General features: G+C 39.5%; 1 protein-coding gene across 2 annotated transcripts in view; it reads left to right on the forward strand.

Moving 5' to 3' along the window:
- Positions 1 to 22,162, forward strand: part of TMEM117 (transmembrane protein 117) — a 483,071-nt gene that overhangs the window by 16,590 nt on the left and 444,319 nt on the right. The gene's annotated exons all lie outside the window — the stretch shown is intronic.

The raw sequence follows: 22,162 nt of genomic DNA on the forward strand, positions 1-22,162 counted from the left end.
AATCGACCTGTGCTTGACTGTAAGCAACATTTCATCTAAATATTTTGTTCCCCAAGATATCCCCTTGCGTAGACATTACAATTCTTTATTAGAAGTCTGTGTTTAACAAACTAATGGTTTGACTGATAACTAGTCATCTACAGAAGAAAAATACATATCGAAAGAGTTTTTTCTTGTGTTTATAGTATCCAAAATATGAAAGAGTTTGCTGTTTTCTGTGGACCTATGTCTGTTTTAATTTTAAACAGGAAGTTCTGAATAAAGCATTCTCAATACGTCTAGAAAGCCGAGAAGACAAATTCTAGGGCTTTTTTCCCCCCTCCTTTCATTTTATTTAAACAGAAGTCTGTCACCCATTAAATACAAATAACTCAGCAATGTTTTGTCATTTAATGGATTTAAGAAAGGTAAATGCTTATTTGTTTTCTATTTCTTAGCTTTGAATTTGGTTTAAATCTTTTTTCTTTGTGTTTGAGCTACACATATGATGTTACCACTTCAAAAAAGAAAAGATTCAGATATCCTGGAAAATATGGGTAAAGTAGTCCTGGGATATCACTATTTTGATATTCCTGTATCTAGAAACAGATTTCGTCAGATATTTAGGAAAGAACAACTGTCATTTTAATGCAGTGATGTGGGTGTGATCTGACCTCTTTTGTGTTAGAGGTCTGAATAGCTGAATAGTGTAAATGACTCTGAGAGCTGATAGCAGCGATCCTGATACTTGATAGTATGTTAAATATATATATATTAAAATGTAAATATATGTAAGTATTGTACTCTCAAAGGGGTATGTACATCCTTTAGAAAGAATTGCTTGAACAAATGCCATACATGTAGCCAAACGTTACTTAGTTTTTAGCTTTGTCTTCTCAAGATACAGTATTGATACTCATGATAGATATTATTTATATGTTTATAACAGTCTTCATTCTCCACCAATGTATATACAGTGCCAGAATCGTCATTTTTCTAGATGCTTGAATTGTCAACATGTAGTTCATTTTCGTAGAGTTAAATAACTTTAGAGTCAGAAGTCAGCACAGAATTCATGCGAGAGAGCAATATTATGCTATTGCTTGGCGTGGTCTTTAGCCCAGGAGAAAAAAAAGGGAAGTTTTTGATATGAGAGGTCGGGAAAGGTAAGCTGGGAAAATTATATTTAACATCAAAATCTCCAATGGAGTTTCTGTTGTGGCCCAGCAGGTTAAGAATCCAACTAGCATCCATGAGGATGAGGGTTCGATCCCTGGCTCTGTGGGTTAAAGATCTGGCGTTGCTGTGAGCTGTGGCACAGGTCACAGATGCAGCTTGGATTGGCATTGCCGTGGCTGTGGCACAGGCCTGCAGCTGTAGCTCCGATGCAACCCCTAGCCTGGGAACCTCCATATGCTGCAGGTGTGGCCCTAAACAAACAAACAAACAAAAAACCTCCAAGGGGAATTTGATGGTAGTCCTTGACAAAAAACTTATCCCATTCCTGTAATGTTCCCTTTTGTTCCCTTTTGTCAAGCAGGAAAGGATGGTGAGGCTGGAAATCCCGTCTGTGGCCGTTTCCTTCTGCACCTGTTAGGTGCCCTGTTTAGTTTGCAGCGCAGTCAGCTGTGCCTCCATCAGCACTAAGGAGCCATCTGCTGCTTCCAGTGTTCTAGGGTCGACTGGCTGCTCTAGTTCCCCTAGGACAGAGGATTCAAATGCTGTAACCGGATTCTTCAAGAACTTAATAAAACTAACTCAGGTTAGAGCATTGTAATTAAGCAATTATTAACCAGGTATTTTTCTTTTTACCGTACCTGATCAAAAAGAGTCATTCAGAAGCCCAAGCACCCTGTCCTTACCAGGTTCAATCCAGACCTCTATTTCCTCCTCTCATTCCCCTCCTATGGGAGGTAATGGTAGAAATTTCTTGTGAAAACAACTATCCAGTGGAATCACAGCAGGGAGACCCACAGGCACAGTGCTAAGAGAAATGGCTTCACTGATAAGTGAAATGCAACGAGCCAGGGTGGAACTAGACAGCAGGTTGACTGGAAGGGAAGAGTAACAAATCCCTTGTTAATTTCCAACTATATTGTTAGAGGGTTTATTTGTTTGTTGTTCAAATAATAGGGTAAATAGTTCTGGGTGGGAAGGAGAGTGGCTTGAAAATAAGTTTTTCCTGGTTTGTTTTCTCTTTTATTAATGCCTATACCTGGAATTATTATTTTTCTTTCTTTCTTTTTTTTTTTTTTTGCTTTTATTTTAGGGCCTGCACCCGTGGCATCATATGGAAGTTCCCAGGCTAGGGTCAAATCGGAGCTGTAATTGCTGGCTTACCCCACAGCTCACAGCAACACCACTCCTTAACCCACTGAGCGAGGTCAGGGATCGAACCCTCATCCTCATGGATCCTAGTCGGGTTCATTAACCACTGAGCCACAAAGGTAACTCCCAGAATTATTTCTTGAAAGTGTCTTTACTGGGCTGAAGTATTATTCTACTTGGGAGGTGTGATGAACTAACAAGGAGGTTAACTATTGTCATTGCTGGTTGATCGAGGTTCAGAGGGTAAGTGCTTGTAGATGGAAGAATGCAGGTGACAGTTCTGATGTGGTAGCTGTCTCACTGTGCAGATTCTGGGTAGAAGGGGAAGAAAGGCCATTAAAAGATGTGGCGTGCTTGGGGGTCAGGCTGGACTATGGGGCGCACAACCTCACCAATGACAAACTTTAGTTAGTTCCTTTCCAGTGGTGGCCTTGAAACTTATATTTGATTCTGATTTTGATTATCAGTGGTGGTTGAAGTAGGTTTTTTTTTTTTTTTTTTCCTCTATTTTTTTGGGTACACCTGTGGCATGTGGAACTTCTCAGGCCAGAGATTGAGCCCTTGCTGCAGCAGCGACAATATGGGATCCTTAACTGCTAGGCTACCAGGGAATTCCACTTCTGGTGTTTTTAATTTGTATTTTCATCATGGCTGCGTCTCAGACTTGTTGTTGGATAAACAGAATGTCCAGGGTTGATTTGCCAGGCTCCAAGGTCACACAGTAGCCAGCAGTAATTGGAACATAAATGTAAGCCTTCTGGCTCCTAGGCGGGCACCTTTTCAGGCATCCCAGATGGCGAACCAGAAGCCTTGAGCCCCATCTGCCTCAGGACTTGGTTGCATGAGGCCCCTCCCACGGCTTCGCTCCACTTTGCCTCTGTGCAGGGAGCTTTTCCGGCACTACCTCCTGTCTGACCAGCCCTCCCCGCAAGAGGTGGTACAGTTCCTGGGCAAAGCCTGTCCTGGCTGCTGACCCAGATGATCTCGGCCTAGGGCTCCCTGCCCTTGCGGCCATCATGAATCTCACAGTCTGTCCTGGCCTTGACGTTTTCCCTGTGATTCCAGAGGAATGTGATTACACATCAGGATTTCCCTAGGCAAGTCCATGCTCCTTAAGATTCTTTGTGGGTCCTTGAGGACACGCCCACTGAAATGAATAGACCCGCTAGGAGTAGGTGAAGTGAGTAAGCACAGAACCCTGGGAGAATGAATTTGAACTTGCCCTCCAGCAGCCTGGGGAAATTAATGCTTGCACTGTAAATTTTAAACTTCATGTTTTCCTGCTGCCTCAGCATCCTTACAGGTAGGCTGTGAGCCCCTCACCCAGGTGACCAGGTACACCAGTGTGATGGGCTGGCCTCTGCCTCAGGTCCCCCTTCTTGCCACCCCCGACTGTGACCCAGTGACATTCAGACACACCAGCGAAATCTATCACACCTTTTGCTTGTATACCCCTGATCCCCCCTGTTAAAGTCACTTGCCCGTGGATCCTTACTCTCTTGGCCACACCAGGCTGGTTGAGCCTGCTCCCTTGGTCCCCCACTCCCCCATCCCTTGTGGCCCCCAGGTGGCAGGCAGTGATTCTGTCTCGTAGTGCTTGTGAGCATGGTACCTATTTTCCCGAGCCTTGCCTGTGTTTCCTCTTGTGACTGCACCCAAGTGACCCTTTCAGGAGAGAATACAGAGCAGTGTTTCTTGCTGCTTCTTGACCTATCCCCACTTTCTTTTATGTCCTTCCAAAATTATTCCTATATGAACTGTGCCCTTTTGCAGCATCATTCCTGAAGAACATACTAAGTACCTATTATTTGCACGGGAGAGTGCTGGTGCCATGAGACACTGTCTTTCTGGAGGTTGCCGAGAGCTAAGGAGATGAGGCACAGGCATGAAAATCCAGCTATGCTATAACTGCGATGCCAGCATATGATAATTGCCTTGTTAATGGGATAGGCCATCGCCTCCAAAATGGGCAAGAAGTCATACCCAACAGGTGGTTAAATAAGGCTTCATAATACAAGTAGGGATTCATAGGAACCTAGCCTCTCAGTGTGGGTGGAGTTGGTGAGAGCATCCTTATATTTTCAGACCATATTTGAGCACCTCTAACAATGGCTAATCTCTCACAAAGTATGCACCTGACCATAATTTCTTCCAGAGTTCCTGAGTCCGATTCTGAGCTAGCCCTTAGACTTGCGGTAGAATTCTGTTGGAGAGAGAAGGAGGGCATTCTAAACTGAAAACATGGCAAGGACAAAGTGGTGGGGAAAGAAGAGGACAAATGGTCTTGGGGTAGAATGTGAAGGGGGCAGTTTTTCGGCACCTGCAGATTCGAATTGAGTGGAGATAGGAGAGGGAAGCCTTGGAGCAAATTGTGGAGGGTATTGAATTTCGAGTTCAGAAGCTTAAAATTTATTTTGGAAACAATAGCGAGCCGTGGAACGCCTCTGTCATTTTCAAATTTTAAATTACAAAAGTAGTACAAGCTTGTTGTGGACCCTCCCTGGCCCCCAAGCCCAAAATATGAATTCCAGGAAGAAAATTAAAAGTTTTCATCGCAGGAGGAGCTGGTCTTGAGGCAGGAGGTGTGCTGCGGCATATGGAGGTTCCCAGGCTAGGGGTTGAATCGGAGCTGTAGCCACCAGCCTACGCCAGAGCCACAGCAACGCAGGATCCGAGCCATGTCTGTGACCTACACCACAGCTCATGGCAATGCCGGATCGTTAACCCACTGAGCAAGGGCAGGGATCAAACCCGCAACCTCATGGTTCCTAGTCGGATTCGTTAACCACTGTGCCACGACGGGAACTCCCATTCTTTTGAATAATGCACTTTGATTTGTCTCAGTTCACTTGGAAAGTATAGGAGTCTGCATTATCTAAGGGCTTGATTTTGTTCATTCAGTAAATACTTACTGAGCTTTTTCTAGGTTCTATGGAAGCAGCATTGAACAAAGTAAAGCTCCTGCCCTGATGGAGCTTACATTTTAGTGGGAAAAGATGGACAATAGGCAAAGAAGTCATTGCATATTATGTGAGAGGGCAATAAATGTGGCAACGGATAAAACAAGGAGAATTCTAGGAAGGGGCCTATGGGAGTTGCTAGAATTTCCTCTCTGATAAGGGGACATTTGAACAAAGGCCTGAAGCAGCTGAAGGAGCACCTTGAGTAGCTTTCAGGGGGCGGTGTGGGACTACCCAAGAAGAAAGCAGAGCAAGCCCCAAGGTAATAGTGTATTGTGAGTGTTTGATGAATAGCATAGAGGCCGATGTCTGAGCAGGGTGAGCAGAAGAGAAAGTAGAAGCGGGGTCGAGGTGGGCTGGTAGGATCACAGACGGGCATTTCACTGTAAACAGCCCTTTCCCATAAGTAAAATGAAAGCACTAATGAACAAATACATCAGCATGACTTTAAGAATTTAGTTTCTGATACAGACGTACTGTTTTTAGAATTAGTGTTTCAGTGAAACCCTTGAGCCCTGCTTCTTCATTTACTCTGAACTAGTCCACAATCACTGCTTTCTTTATTTTGGCAATTTCTCTACTCTTCTGAACTCCCCATTATGTCTCCTTTATTGGGGTGCCTACCACCACCCTCCCTCCAGTGGGATGTAGAAGTGAAGAAAGCAGAGTTCTTGTGGCTCGGTGAGTTAAGAACCCCATGGTAGTCTCCGTGAGGATGTGGGTTTGAATCCTGGCCTTGCTCAGTGGGTTAAGGATATGGTGTTGCCATGAGCCATGGTGTAGATTGCAGATGTGGCTCGGATCCACTGTTGCTGTGGTTGTGGCGTAGGCCTCAGCTGCAGCTCACATTTGACCCTGAGCCTGGGAACTTCCATATGCCACAGGTGTGGCCCTAAAAAGAAAAAGTGAAGAAAGCTGCTTTCCCCCACCACTTTTTTCTTTTTTTCCCCGCCTTTTTGTCTTTTTAGGACCACACTGAGCCATATGGAGATTCCCAGGCTAGGGGTAGAATTGGAGCCGTAGTTGCAGGCGTACACCACAGCCACAGCATCTGTGACCTACACCACAGCTCATGGCAACACTGGATCCTTAACCCACTGAGAAAGGCCAGGGATCGAACCCACATCCTCATGGATGCCAGTCAGATTTGTTTCCACTGAGCCACGACAGGAACTCCCTCCCTGCCACTGCATTTTTTAAAGTTTTATTGAAACCTTGTTAATTTACAATGTTGTGATAATTTCTTCTTTACAGCAAAGTGATTCAGTTATACATATACACATAGCCGCTCTTTTCCAGATTCTTTTCCCATATAGGTTACCCGAGAATACTGGGTAGAGTTCACTGTGCAGGTCCCAGTCAACCATCCGCTCCACATACAATAGTGTGCATGTGCCAATCCCAGATCCCCACCCCACCCCCGCCATCTCCACTTTGGTAACCTGTAGGTTTGTTTTTGAAGTCTGTAAGGAAATAAGTTCATTTGTATCTTTTTTTTTTTTTTTTTAGATTCCACATGTAGGTGATATCATATAATGTTTGTCTTTCTCTCTCTGACTTACTTCACTTAGTATGATAATCTCTAGGTCTGTCCTTGTTGCTGTAGACGGAAGCTGCTTTTTAAGTGGTGGTTGAGTTATTTAATAATTTCAGAGTATCTCTACTCTGTGCCTGTCCCTGTCCCTGCTGCCAGCAGTGGTATCGCTGTAGCGGTGCTTTCAGCAGGGGAGGTGGGGAAGATGTTCCTGGAAGCTGCAGTTGTGGGGCAGTCCCACTTGTCTGTCCTGATGCTCATATTTCCCCCATAGAGTAAGAAAAGCATCTTTCTTTCTCTAGGACTGAATAGATGTTCTGTCCATAGACAGGGGGTGGCGTGTTCTAGGGATCAAAGCTCACAGCCCTTTCCAGGTTTTTTTCCCCATTGTGACCCCAGCCATGAGTCTGTTAGTTTAGCCACATGAAAAATGACCCTATTCATGTATATCTAGGGTGCCTTTCTGCTTCTATTTAGAGCCTAAACAGATTACTAGACTGACCTCTTCAATGAATTTTGTAAACACATGCTTAAACCGGGACAGAGAATGTATTTAACAGCTGAATTCTAGATGTCAGATCAAATTAAAAATGAAAGAAGAATATTTTTACTTGTTCTCAGAAAACGAATAAAAAAAATTTTCAGACAAAATACTTGAAGCAAGCCTCGATTTTCTGTTTTTAGGTATCTAAGAAATATTTATAAAGAAAATGTTATACATTCATTCAAGAGGTATTTTTAGAGTGTCTCTTATATCAGAGGCCCAATTCTAGGTACTGGAAATACCACAGTGAATAATAAGAAAAACAAGAAAACACTTGAGATGCTTTTCTCAGGAGTTCCCTGGTAGCCTCGTGGTGAGGATTTGGCACTTACCTACTGTGGCCTTGGTTCAATCCCTGGTCTGGGAATTGAGAGCCCACATCATTTATTCCCTGGTACTGGTCTAGGAACTTCTGCAAGCCACAGGCTTGGGCAAAAAAAAAAAAAAAAAAAATTTTTTTTCCTCACATACTCTATACTCTAGGGGGCATAGATAAATCATTGTGGTCCTTCATGAAGTTCATCAGATCTTTTTGTCTCACCCATCTTTGGAACATGGGATTGTCCCTAGTGGTCTTGTGATTAATTCTTCCTGCTTAGTTGTGAGCAGGGGGAACACTTCTGAGCCAGAGCATTTGATTACACAGGCAAGACTCTCCAGCTTTGTTTCCTGATTTGCTCAGCAACCAGCAATGTTCCAGATAGTGGCTGTTCTGTTTGCCTGAGTCCCAGAGTGAAGCCAGTGTAGAAGAGAGCTCCTAGCTGACTCTTAATTGACATACACTATGAGAAAGGAATAAACCATGTTGTTTAAACCTTTGAGATTTTGAAGTCATTTGTTGTTGTGGCATAACCTGGCTTATCCTTACTAAAACAGAAATTTTAAAATAAATGCAATTTTTAAAAAGAGATAATTTCAAATAATGCCATATAGTCTGTAAAGAAAACAAGACAGGGAGTTGCAACAGAAAATGCCTGGGGTGTGATGTGGAGGCTCCTTTAAGTAAGCAGTCAGATTAGCTCCCTTTGAGGAGGTTAGATTGGAACTAAGACCTGAATGGTGAGAAGGAGCTCATCAAGGGAAAATCTCTAAGAAGTGAACTGCAAATTGAAGAAATAGCAAATTAAAAATTCCATGAGTGGTTAAAAATACTTTTGATATGCTTGAGAAATATTAAGGATGTTCATGGAAGCTAAAGAGGGAGGAGGAAGAAGAAGGAATTAATGATGTAGGTCTTGGCAGGTCAGGATAAAGAAATTTTATTTCATTTTAAGACTAAGCTATCATAAGATTTTGAGCAGAGAAATGACATGATCTGATTTAGGTTTTTATAGTGATGATTTGGGTTGCTTTGAAAAGAATGGCTCTATGGGGGAAAGAAAGCAATCGAGGAGACTTAACTTCTAACTGGTTGTTAGGAGATTGCTGTATTAGTCCTTATGAAAGAGTATGGTGGTTTGATTCAGGATGGTCGTGTGGAGATGGAGAAAAGTGGATGGACTTATGATGATTTTTGGAGGTTGATCCTACAGGGTTTGATGATGGATTGGATATGAGTGAAACACATAAGATTTAAGAATGAATTGTTGTGTGTGTGTGTGTGTGTTTGAGCAACTGGGTGGTGGATTGAATTGCTATTTAATAAGGTAGAGAGATTGGGGAGTAAAAGATTTGAGGATGAAAAATCAAGTTTCTGTTTTGGACACATTGAGGCTGAAATGCCTATCTATACACATACTTATTCAATACATATTGGGTATGTTCAGGCTTTCAGTCCAAGTAATATGGAGTAGCTTGTATTAGACTCATCTTCTTATTGATGGAAATTATAACTTTATAGTCCTTCTCCCTCCCCTAGTACTACTATTTTAAGGCATAGGAAGCATGATCAAAAGAAGCAGAAACTGGAGGGGATTCCATCTTGATGAAAGAGAGCCGTACTGGTGAGATCCATGTATATATAGCTTTAACACTGAAGGTAGCTCCTCCCCTCAACCCCCTGAGCATGGAAGCGGCTATAACTTTAGTAGAAAGCTGTAGTTCTTTTGATGTGAATACTCTGAGTATGCAGTTCAGGGGCTGATAGAGCAGTTAGAAAGTAATGAGAGAAATCCTGGAAGTCCTGGAAATCCCAAATTTTGTGTATAAACTCTGCTTAAATGCTTGACCAGTCCTGAGCTATGCATAATTGGAGGAATTGTCAAGAAGCCTAGAGAAAAGTTCTGGCTGGAAGGTTTAAAGAGCTGAACAGAGAGTTTAGTGGCTGCCTACTACAGGAAAGAAAGTTTGGAGTTTGAGTTATACCAAGTTAGAAGAATAGATAAACACTTTGGGCTTTCCATTGAAACTCCAGAAGGGCTACCCATTAGAAAGAAAGATTATATCCTAGGGCTGTAGGATTTGCCCCAGGTAGGAGGAGGAAACCAACACAGTCCCACCCTAACCAAGTATAAAATCAAGCCCATATAAGTTCAAGGTGATGAGCCAAAAATTTAAGTGTCGGGTAGAACCAGAAATTAATGCTCTTTAGAGGAAGATAACAGAATGAAGAGTCTCTATAATGTGTCACTCATAATGTCCAGCATAAAATAAAAAATTGAGTTATGAAAAAACAGAACCAAAAACAAAACCCCAGGACAATGTGACTCATAACCCAAAGAAAAAGTAGTTAATTGAAACAGGTACCCAGATGACCCAGAAATTGATGAACGGACAAGGACTTCAAGCGTAGTTTACACATTGTTCATGGGAAAGTAGATTAATACAAAGAAGACCACCAATAATTTCATACTCAAACAGCTGAATACCTAAGATAAAATGATGATTTTTAAAAGCAGAGAATAAATTCACATTTTATAGAGGGGAACGAACAATTATGTAATTGTTAATTTCTTGTTGCAAACAAGGCCAGAAAATATCTTTGAAGTACTGAAAGAAATAAACAATTCAATCCAGAATTCTATATTCTGTATCTATAACATATATTTCCAAAATTAAGGCAAATAAAAATTTTTTTCGAATAAATGAGACATTTATCCCCAGTAGACTTGCACTGTAAGAAATGCTAAAGACAGTTCTTTAGAGAGTAAGATAGAAACAGATAGAAATTCAAATTGGCAGGAAAGACTGGAGAGCTCTAGAAGTTATAAATAAGGGGATAAATTAAAAGATTTTCTTTTCCTTTTCTTAATTTCTTTAAAAGACAACTGGATATATATAGGAAAAATTATAATATTGTATTCTGAGGTTTTCTTTATAATGCTGATGATACAGAATATATGACAGTAATAACACAAAGGGTGGAGGTAAATGGAATTATGCTGTGGCAAGATTCTCATATGTTCTGTGAAGTGGCACAATGTTCATCCTAAACTATGATAAATTAAGGGGTCATGTTGCAATCTTTAGAACAGTCACAGAAAAAGAATAAAATGGATGGGTATATGAGAACTGTAAATAGGAGGAACTTAAAGTTAATTTAAAAATATTTTATTATGCCAAAGGAAGACAGGAAAGAAGTGGCAAAGTAAAGTATACAGATGGGATAAGGATAAACCGTGCAACAGAGTGGTAGACCTAAACCCAGCCATATCTATAATTAGATTGAAAGCAAAAACCTAAACATTGCAATGAAAAGGCAGAGATTGTCAGAACGAATAAAAACTTTATCCAAGCATGTGCTTACTGTTTGTAAGAGAGATACTTTAGATATGAAGACAGTGCAATTGAAGTCGATAGGATGGAAAATGACTATATCATATAAACAGTGTAAGAAAACTGGTGTGAGTATGTCAGTATCAGACAAAATAACCAAGGTGGACATTTCAAAATGATGAATGGGTTGATTCATGAAGAATATATAGCTGTCATATATGTATCCAATTATAGAGATTCAAAACATGTGAAGCTAAAACTGACAGAATTAAAAAGAGAAAAAATAACTCCATAAGCATAGTTGTGTAATTTATCTTTCTTCTTTCAGTAATTGGTAAATTATACAGAAAAATTAATAAGAATATAGGCTGTTTAAAAACTAATATTAAACAAAAAAAATCAGCTTATACATTTTAAGGGGAATGCAAGATTCACCAAGGTAGACTAAGGTTTATTCTTCTCTAAGCAAAAGGGAGAATCAAGGATTTATTCATTTATTTACTACCTGGAACATAAAAGAAGTCTAAATGAATTTCAGAAGATAAAGTCATAGAGCATAAAATCATCTGATCATAAAGGTGTTAAATTAGAAATCAAAACCAAATACACACAACGTATAACACACAGAGGAAATCCCCAAATATTTGGAAATTTCAGACACATTTCTAAATACCTATGGTCAGAGAAGAATTTGCAAGAGAAGTTAGCAAATATTTCTAACTGAATGATAATAAAGAAAACATCAAAATCTGTGGGATGTAACAAAAGCAATGCTTAGAGGTAAATTTATATTTTAAATGCTTATGTTAGAAAAGAAGAAAGGTTTTAGTTCATTGCTCCATTTCTGTCTTCAGAGGCTAAGAAAAGAAAGGCAAATCGAACCAAAAAGTTAAGTAGAAAGGAAGAGATAAAGATATGAGTGGAAGGAAAATGGAAAATAGAGAAGTGAATAAAGCCCAAGGTTGATTATTTTGAAAAAATTAATAAGACTAGAAATTGCTGATGAGATTGATTAAGAAGCAAAGAGAGACAACAAGTTGCTAATCTCAAGAATTAAAGAGGGAATGTCACTACAGCTCCTAATCAGATTAGGAGTGTAGGGAATGCCAGTTTATTTCTGCCCATGAATTCCAAAAAGCCACACAAGAGACACAGACAAATTTCTTGATAGACATAGTTTGAGACTAACATAGAAGAAATCTCTGAATAGCTTTATATCTACATAATAAATTGATCAAAAATCTCTCCACAAAGAAATTTCCCAGCTTAAATGGTTCCATTTTTCTGTGGCCTTGAGGACTGGTGGGTGTTACTCTCTATGCAGATGAGAGAATCAAGGATTCATTCATTATTATTGAAAACTTGTATGATGGTATGTGCTTGACACAGTTCTAAGCTCTTTGCAAATAGTAACATATTTGTCAGACATATATAGTAGTAAGGGCATGGAGAGATAGAGGACAATTTATTATGTGTAGCATACTCAGCAGAACTGAATATTTCTGACTCTTTTCTGCCACAGGTAACAGATATTTGTGGGCCAACTAGAACATGCTTTCAAATACTGTGACCAAACAGCTGGTGTCTTGCTGCCGTTTTATTTTTGCATGCAGAGTAGAATACAAATGTTAAAACCTGGGCCATGGGGCCCATTTGTGCTGCTTTCTTCTTTAAAAATTTGATTTTTCTTTTTTTCTTTTTACAGCCACACCTGCAGCATATGGACATTCCCAGGCTAAGGGCTGAATCAGAGCTGCGGCTGCTGGCTGGCCTACACAACATCATAGCAATGCCAGATCCGAGTTGTGTCTGCGACCTACGCCACAGCTTGCGGCAATGCTGGATCCCTAACCCATTGAGTGAGGCCAGGGATCCAGCCCACATCCTCATGGATACTATGTTGGGTTTTTAACCCACCGAGCCACAAGGGGAACTCCTATTTTTTTATTTTTTAAACTTTCGTTGGGTTATAGTTGATTTACAGTGTTGTATTAGCTTCGGTTTACAGCAAAGTGAATCAGTTATACACATGTCCATTTTTTTTCCCCATAGAAGTTATTACAGGACATGGGGTAGACCTCCCTGTGCTCTAAATAGGTCCCTGTTAGATATCTATTTTATATATATATATATATATATATATATATATATATATATTTTTTTTTTTTTTTTTTTTCTTTTTAGGGCCATACCCACGGCATGTGGAGGTTCCCAGGCTAGAGGTCCAATGGGAGCTACAGCTGCCAGCCTACACCACAGCCACAGAAACACCAGGTCCAATCCTCCTCTGCAGTCTACACCACAGCTCAGGGCAAACGCAGACCCTTAACCCACTGAGCAAGGCCAGGGATCAAACCCACAACCTCATGGTTCCTAGTTGGATTCATTTCCACTGAGCCAAGACGGGAGCTCCTATTTTATATATAGTGGTGTGTTATGTGTTAATCCCATCCTCCCAGTTTATCACTCTCCACCACAGTTTCCTCTTGGTCACCCAGTTGTGCTCCTTTCTATTCCCGGTTCTTGCCTCATCATTTCCTGCCTTTCAAACTCACCCTTGCATCTCTACATGTCAAATCTTATCTTTTCTTCATTTATTCCAAATGTTACCCCCTGACTTGTCTTTGTATCATTCCCTTTCATCTTGCAGAATGCTGGAATTTAAAAAATACTTCTTGAAATAACTGCAGGAATAGATGAATGAATGAAGGCAGGTGTCTTTTATGTTAGATAATGTGAAGAAGCAACCTTCTCTGTGTAGTTTCATCCTCACCGGTATGGCCCTTTTATGACTAGAAATTAACCCTGAATAAAATGTCTAGGTTGGCTGCATGGCAGTGACTAGTGTTTAACACAACTGTTTAAACTATCACAGAGCTATTTTGCAGCATTCAAGAGTGGATTGACTTGGTATTGATTTGATTTGATAATTGATGTATGCCAAAAAGAAGTTAATGTTTCATAAAAGATTAATTGGGGACTTTTTCCCAAGCCTCTCTGGGGGATCTCTTCCCCTTGTGTTCAGAGCACGGTATTAAGCCCTATTGGGTCTTCAACAATTCATCTGAGTATTGTTCTGACAGGGGGAAAAAAAAAAAAACCAAACAACCTTATCAGTTGATGAGCTTTCTGGAGCCTATCTTAATTCTTCCATTACTTAGTCAGTGTATTTGTTAATTATTAAATATGTAATTGGGTTAAATCTTAAACAGTAATTGCTCAAAGGTTATTGATGTAAATGATTAGGCAACCTCTGCTAATTCATGGGGGTGAATTGTGACCATGCTTTTACTACTTTATACATACCTAAACCACAGGCTCATCATTTTCCATTTTTGGCTTATATCCATAGTAATAAAAAATTGGCTTGGAAACAGTATTGGCACAGACCATCATGATGAGCAGATACTATTCTAAAAATAAGTGAAAACATTGTTCAGAAAACTTATGACTAAGGCATTGTATCTGTTTGGCCATTGTGGAACTCAGTGACACTGCAGGTGTCAAGTAAGAAAATTCTTTTTGGCAAGATAATTTTTCTTCGGTGTCTAATTTGCTAACTTTTAGTTGAGAATTCCAAATACTTTCCATTATCTAGCTTTTTAAAATCACTTTTTAAAATTAAAGTATAGTTGATTTACAATGTTGTGTCAATTTCTACTGTACAGGAAAGTGACCCAGTCACATAAATATATATGTGTGTGTATATATATGTATATTCTTTTTCTCATATTATCGTCCATCATGTTCTATCACAAGTGATTGGATACAGTTCCCTGTGCTATACGGCAGGACCTCATTGCTTATCCACTCTAAATGTAGTAAAATGTTAGTTTGCATTTACTAACCTCAAACTCTCAGCCCATCCCACTTCCTCCCCCCTTACCTTTGGCAACCTCAGGTCTGTTCTCTATATGTCTGTGGATCTGTTTTGTAGATAGGTTCATCTGTGCCATTTTTTAGATTCCACATATAAGTGATATCATATGGCATTTGTCTTTCTCTTTCTGACTTACTTCACTTAGTATGAGAGTCTCTAGTTCCACCCATGTTGCTGCAGATGGCATTATTTTATTCTTTTTTATGGCTGAGTGGTATTCCATTGTATGTGCCACATTTTTTAAATCCATTCTTCTCTTGGCAGACATTTAGGTTGTTTACATGTCTTGGCTGTTGTGAATAGTGCTACTCTGAACCTATAGGGACAGGTATCTTTTAGAATTGTAGTTTTGTCCCCATTGTTCAGCTTTTGTATGTGTCTTAATGTTATCAGAATTAGCTTGCTCAAGAATGTAAAGTTGTAAATCATTATGTGATATACTCTGCTTGAGGAGGTTAAGCATGATCTATTGACAGTCTTCCGGTTGCCAAGGTAATTTTGAATCTTTCCATCTTCAAATTGTGACATTTAAGATAATAATGTGCTTCCCCACTCTACCATCAAGTAGTAAGTATGTCTTGCTCCATGGTGAAGAGAAGGAAGGTCATGAAATAAAAATTAGCCGTCTTTGAATTCTCAGTACCCTTACAAGCATTATGCAATTTCTATAATATCCACAGATTATACTTTTATTCTTGTGATTTGTTTTTGGCAAAGAGAGAAAGAAAAGAAATGCTGATGCAAATGAGGTATTTTACTGTGTTGGAAAATATATTGAAGTAGAAGATTATAAAGTCAGAGTTTAAAAAGTAGGGGCAGTAGGCAAAGAGAATGGAAGAAGACCAGTACAGAATTGTGTCAAAGATGCCACAGGAAACAAAATTTTAAGAAGCAGGCACTCAGTAGAGATAAATACTTTAAGAAAGACAGAAAGATGTTGCAAATAGAGAATAATCATTAAATGTGGTGATGGTTAAAATAGAGACAACAGTTTGTAATAAAAATTGCTTTTACTTTATCCTTTTTATGGAATGATAATACTTTATATATTTGAATTTTTCAAGTGTTATCCCACAGTTTAAAAATAAATGAAAATCTTACTTTTCTCTCACTTAAATAAGCTCAGAACAGGATAAGCTGGAACATTTCACAGGTGCTGTGCAGCATAGGGATTATTTTAAGAGTTAATTATTTGTTTAAGAAACTAATCAAGGAGTTCCCGTTGTGGCACAGCAGAAACAAATCTGACTAGGAACGATGAGGTTGTGGGTTCGATCCCTGGCCTTGCTCAGGGGGTTAAGGATCTGGCGTTGCCACATCTGTGGTGTAGGTCACAGACATGGCTTGGATCCTGTGTTGCTGTGGCTGTGGTGTAGGCTGGCAGCTGTAGCTCCAATTCGACCCCTAGCCTGGCAATCTCCATAAGCCGTGGGTGTGGCCCTAAAAAGCAAAAAAAAAAAAAAAAAAAAAGAAGAAAGAAAGAAATAAACTAATCAAAACCTGTTGGTATATGACTAATATTTACATATACCTGAAATCTGTCAACTCTGAAGTATGATATAAAGGAATCAAGCTTAATCAACACATTCAGATGTTCACAGCTCTGATGAAGCTCTAATTTATCAGTTATTTTTATATCGAATATAATAAAAACATTTAATCTTCTACTGTTTTTGCTTGTCATGGATATTAACCAAAATCTGAGACTTATACTGAAGCAGGAAAACATTTTTGTTAATTTTGTGTCATTAAAAAGAAATGTTGCTCACTTTCATTTTGAGGCTTTTAAAAATCTTTCAAGGTTTTTGTCCCTCTTGTTTGCTGTTTTCATACCCACTTTTACTGTATCTTTTTGGTTAGCTTTTATTTCTTACCTTTTGTTGTCATTTCCTGTTTCATTCTGAGAGTTTTCTTGCCTTTTTTCAACATAAGTACTTGAATTTGTGCTATTTTATTTTTGTTTCTTGCATTCTTTTTATTCTTTCTTAAAGTTATCTACATATGCTTATTTTCTCTATTATTTCTTTTTATTCTTCCAAACATCTTTTACTTACTTATCATTATAGCCGGTGAGTTATAATTATTTTTGAGATTTCTTGCCTTTAGTCTGAACTGAAAAATCTATATATGTGTCTTCACTTACTGTTCTTTAATCTTCTATTTTGACTTTCTTCTTTTCAATACTTTATTTTATTTTTGTTTTCCTGTCCTAGTTCTCCCCATTTTGGTAATTGTTGGTATTTTTTTCCTTGGGACTAGTAAATAAAAACTTTCTTACTTCATAACTTTGCAGGAGGGAGTGAAAATGGTGAAGATGAGAACAGTCTGCTTTGCCATAACAATAAATAGGAAGGTGTTATGGAACTTTAATTTGCCTCTTCTTTTCAAGGGCGAGAGCTCAAAAAGACTTACGAGCAGCATTAAATCCTGGAAGATGGCCTCATCTAGTCTGTTTTCCCCAATCTCTATTCTCTTTTTTTGTTTTTAATCTAAAGAGGGTGGTTGATCCTACATTCTTAGTGTTCTTTTTAATTTGACTTGTTCTTCAGTTTAAGTCCTTTGTTGGTACTTGGCACACAAATAATATGCTGCACATATCAATTTGAGTTAATTTGAGCTACCATCTAATGTATTGGCTTCGTCACCATCTAAATACACACTCAAACCTCTAATTTCTGGAAGGGTAATGGTGATAACAAATTGGATCTTGTGGGATGGAGTGAAGCCAGGGTGGCCCAGATCCCTCTGGAGATGTAGGTGGAAACTATGTTTTCTTGCTAGTAAATAACATTTGATATTTGATAAGTTTTCTCTCCTCGCTTCTCAAGTAATAGGAGATCCCCAAGGGAACTGAACCGGTTAATACTGACTGTATTAATTCTTCTCTGTGAAAAACAAGTTAGCCTCAATCATTTAATAGATGCAGGCTGCCCCAAAGTATTTTATAAATGACATTTTTAAAAAGTGAAATACAAATAATTTTTGCATCATCAAGATTTGCTAAAACTGGAGTTCCCCTTGTGACTCAGCAGAAAGGAACCCAGCTAGTATCCATGAGGACTTGAATTTGATCTCTGGCCTCAATGAGTAGGTCAGGAATCTGGTGTTGCCATGAGCTGCGTTATAGGTCACAGATGCAGCTTGGATCCTGTGTTGCTGTGGCTGTAGCCATAGCCAGCAGCTACAGTTCTGATTCGATGATTCGATTCCTAGCCTGGGAACTTCCACATGCTGAAGGTACAGCCCTAAAAAGACAAAAAAAGACAACAACAACAAAAATTGCTAAAACCCACGACAATGGAATTGAAACAAACAGTGGGGAAGTGTGTATGTATTTGGTGTGTGTCTGTGTGGTGTGGTGCATGAGGTGTGCATAAACAGATGCAGAGTCTGGTCGGGCAAGGGGATAAGCAGAGAGGGCTGACCCTAAGCTAAGTTTTACAGGAGATTTGGCAGGACCCCCAGAACAGATTTAACTGAGTTTTAACTGGAAATCCACATTCAAGCTCTTGAGATATGTTACTGCTTAATGGTTCAATAGCTCAAGCAATTCCGCTTATATGTGTCTCATTTCCATTCTGAAAGTCATGCAGGATCATGGCTAATAGAATCTCTTTCATAAATTCATTTCTCAAGCTCTTTATTTTATTTGCTCTTTCCCCTGATTGTGACTTTGGCTGGATTGATCATCTTGCTGCTTAAAATTCAAAGAATCTAATTTAGGACAGGGCCTGGAACAAAAACATGTTGGGCTGCTTTATTTATCATTGAAAGGAAGAATGACAAATTATCAGATCATTATTGGGTTTGGCTAACAATGAGCAAGGGAAAAAAAATCTGAGGCCATTTTGCCTTGTCTTTACGTCTTACTCTTTGCCCTTTTCCATTATGTATTGCTTACTTTTTTTAGAATGATGTAGGTCCACAGGCTCAGTCCACACATGGCTGGAAACTCTGCCTTTAGTCCCATTTGGCAAACTTATTCACATGGAAAATGTGAACAGTTTAAATGTTTAGTCTGTTCAAACTCAAATATCTTGTTGGAGCAGTTTTGATTGACTGAGTCCCTTTGGGTAGGCAGACAGCTCATTATTTCAGCTTTTCTCTCCCTCTCCCTTTCCACCCTGCCACCTGAGGGTCTGGTGGAAGAGTGTACCTTTCATGATCTGTATGGTGGGCTCATCCTGTCTCCATGGCCTCGTCCCTTTCACTCTGGATATTGTTTGTCATACTGATGTCTATGGTAAAGATTAGCAGCTGATAAAACTCGTGATTTGGGAGTTCCTGTTGTGGCTCAGCAGGTTAAGAACCTGACATAGTGTCCGTGAGGATTCACGTTTGATTCCTGGCCTCACCGAATGGGTTAAGGATCTGGTGTTGCTGCAAGCTGTGGCATAGGTAGCAGATGTGACTCAGATCCTTCATTGCTGTGGCTGTGGCTGTGGCTGGCAGCTGCAGCTCTGATTTGACCCCTAGCCAGGGAACTTCCATATGTTGCAAGTAAGGCTATAAGAAGGAAAAAAAACAAAAACAAACCAAAAACAAAAAACCCAAACTTGTGATTTGGTGTCTCTTATATTGTTCAGGTCTGGTGGTGATCCCTGGCTGACTTGGCTCCCTGGGTCTCTGACTGGTTCATCAGTTGGCTCCTACCCCAGGTGTCCCACCTGTTCTTTGCCATGGCTGGCCTCAGCCAGGTTCAAGCTCTCAACTCAGTTTCCTTTGGTGGTGTTCTGTCACCTTGAGTGTGATTCAGGAACTTCCAGATGTGGTTGTCAAGGGCATCCCGCTCATTAATATCCAGCTGCCTGATGGAGAACAAGAGGATGTCAAAGGAATACTTGATTCTATATGCCTTTGCCTGGAGGTAGCACACATTATTTCTGCTTATGTTGGATTGCTGAGACTACAGGAATCTTAAGATCTGAGACTTAATATTCTACCACTTACTTGCTCAGTAACCTTGGCAATTTATAAACTGTTTACAATACACTGGGCATGGTAGTATCTCTCAGCCTTGTTAGAAAGATTAAGTTAAATAATTTCATATTTTTTGAACCTTTGACCCACCCTCTCTACTTCCTAAAGCCTCTCTCTTTACTTTGTCTGAGCCTCTGTTCTCCTCCTGCTTTCACAGACACACACAGTCATTTTCATTCAATTACTCCTGTTTTTCAACCTATGTTAACATAATGCCTGATGTATAGACATACAGTAACTATTGAATAGATGTTGGACAATGTATGAAGTGAAAAATTACACTTAATTTTACTATAGAGAAATAACTATTTTGACATAGCCTATCCTTTTCCTCAGTATCCCTATCTTTGAAATTATTTTACAATGAAATTCTGTTATTCTTTCTTTCTTATATAGCAATTTTTAAATAAACATCTTTTCTTGTCAAGAAAGATACATTTTGGAGTTCCCGTCGTGGCGCAGTGGTTAACGAATCTGACTAGGAACCATGAGGTTGCGGGTTTGGTCCTTGGCCTTGCTCAGTGGGTTAAGGATCCGGCGTTGCCATGAGCTGTGGTGTAGGTTGCAGATGCGGCCCGGATCCCGCATTGCTGTGGCTCTGGCGTAGGCCGGTGGCTACAGCTCCGATTGGACCCCTAGCCTGGGAACCTCCATATGCCGAGGGAGCGGCCCAAGAAATAGCAACAACAACAACAACAACAACAACAAAAGACAAAAAAAAAAGAGAAAGATACATTTTCATGGAGTTCCCGTCGTGGTGCAGTGGTTAACGAATCCGATTAGGAACTATGAGGTTGCGGGTTCGGTCCCTGCCCTTGCTCAGTGGGTTAATGATCCAGCGTTGCCGTGAGCTGTGGTGTAGGTCACAGACGTGGCTCGGATCCTGCGTTGCTGTGGCTCTGGTGTAGGCCGGTGGCCACAGCTCCGATTAGACCCCTAGCCTGGGAAACTCCATGTGCCACGGGAGTGGCCCTGGAAAAAGGCAAAAAGACAAAAAAAAAAAAAGAAAGATACATTTTCACAAATTTTAATGCATAGTGTACAGTTAGTTTTAGTGTATGCTTAGTGTTGTTTTGGGTGTCCAACATAATTTAATGGTTTTCTTAAATTTTTGGATTTTTTCCATTTTCCTCTTTTATAGATTCAAATACCATTTAAAAATATGCTCATTGGATCGATTATTTCTTTAGGAAAAATTGCTAGAATTGGAATTTCTGAGTCCAAAGATATGCACATTTTTGAGTTGTTACTTACTGCTGATTTGTCCTATTTACTTTTATTTTTCAACTTGAAGAAATAGCTATTTGTTTAAAAGCAGCCATAATCTTTGACTCATTAATTGGAAGAATCTATCCTATAGAAATAATGGTTTTATATAAACATATGTATAAATATTTATGGGGTTTGAGCAGTAAATAGCTGATATCGATGTGAACGACCACAGATAAGGAAAAGTTTGAATAAAATGTGCACCATCCATGCTACATAATATTATGTAGCCGTTAAATTTATCTGTATCTATTGTCCCATGGTGGTGTCCACGAAGCTAAGGGAGGAGCACAAGTTCCAGAGTAATGTGCACGGTATCATCTTGTATTCGTAAAACCAAAAAGCAAAGCACATATGCACCTATACATATCATACATGTGGTCACATGTTATATGTGTGTGTACTTTATTCGTTTGAACATAGAGAAAGTTGCCAGAGGATACACTCAGGTTTTTAAAACTCTGTCTTAGGCAGTGTGTGTGACTACTTATTTTCATTGTTTCACATGTTACAATTGAGAAGTTTCACTTTTGTAGTAAAGAGTTAAAACCAAAGATCAAGAAAGATATCACAAACTAACTTTTCCACAAACAGCCTTAACAAACTAACTTTTCCACAAACTGCTTTCTAGACTAGAGAGCTTCCCGCCATCCCCAGAGGAATTTCAGAGCTTTGAAGAGTGTGCCCTGAAGTCAGGATGACTTTTCAAGTTAACTTAATTTGGTGTATTATTTTACGCAAGGTAACAGCTGAACTGTTGGGATTTCTCCAGTTATTGATGTTCTCAGAGGCAATCGTCCTCAGAAAGGCTGCTGAAAATCATGGTCCACTTACATCCTGGCTTGATTCATGTCAAACAACCAATTTTTCAGAAGAGGAAATAGTGGATGAAATAGCCAAAATGTATCAATTTAGGAAATTGTTTTTTAGAAATAATCTGTAATTTTCAATAGGTAAGAGGAAGGAACAAATTTTGTAGCAGCCAAATATATAGGATTAAACAGAGTGGAAACAATAGGATGTAGCTGAGTTTG

Source organism: Phacochoerus africanus, chromosome 7 (genome assembly GCF_016906955.1).
Source record: "Phacochoerus africanus isolate WHEZ1 chromosome 7, ROS_Pafr_v1, whole genome shotgun sequence".
Classification (NCBI taxonomy): domain Eukaryota; kingdom Metazoa; phylum Chordata; class Mammalia; order Artiodactyla; family Suidae; genus Phacochoerus; species Phacochoerus africanus.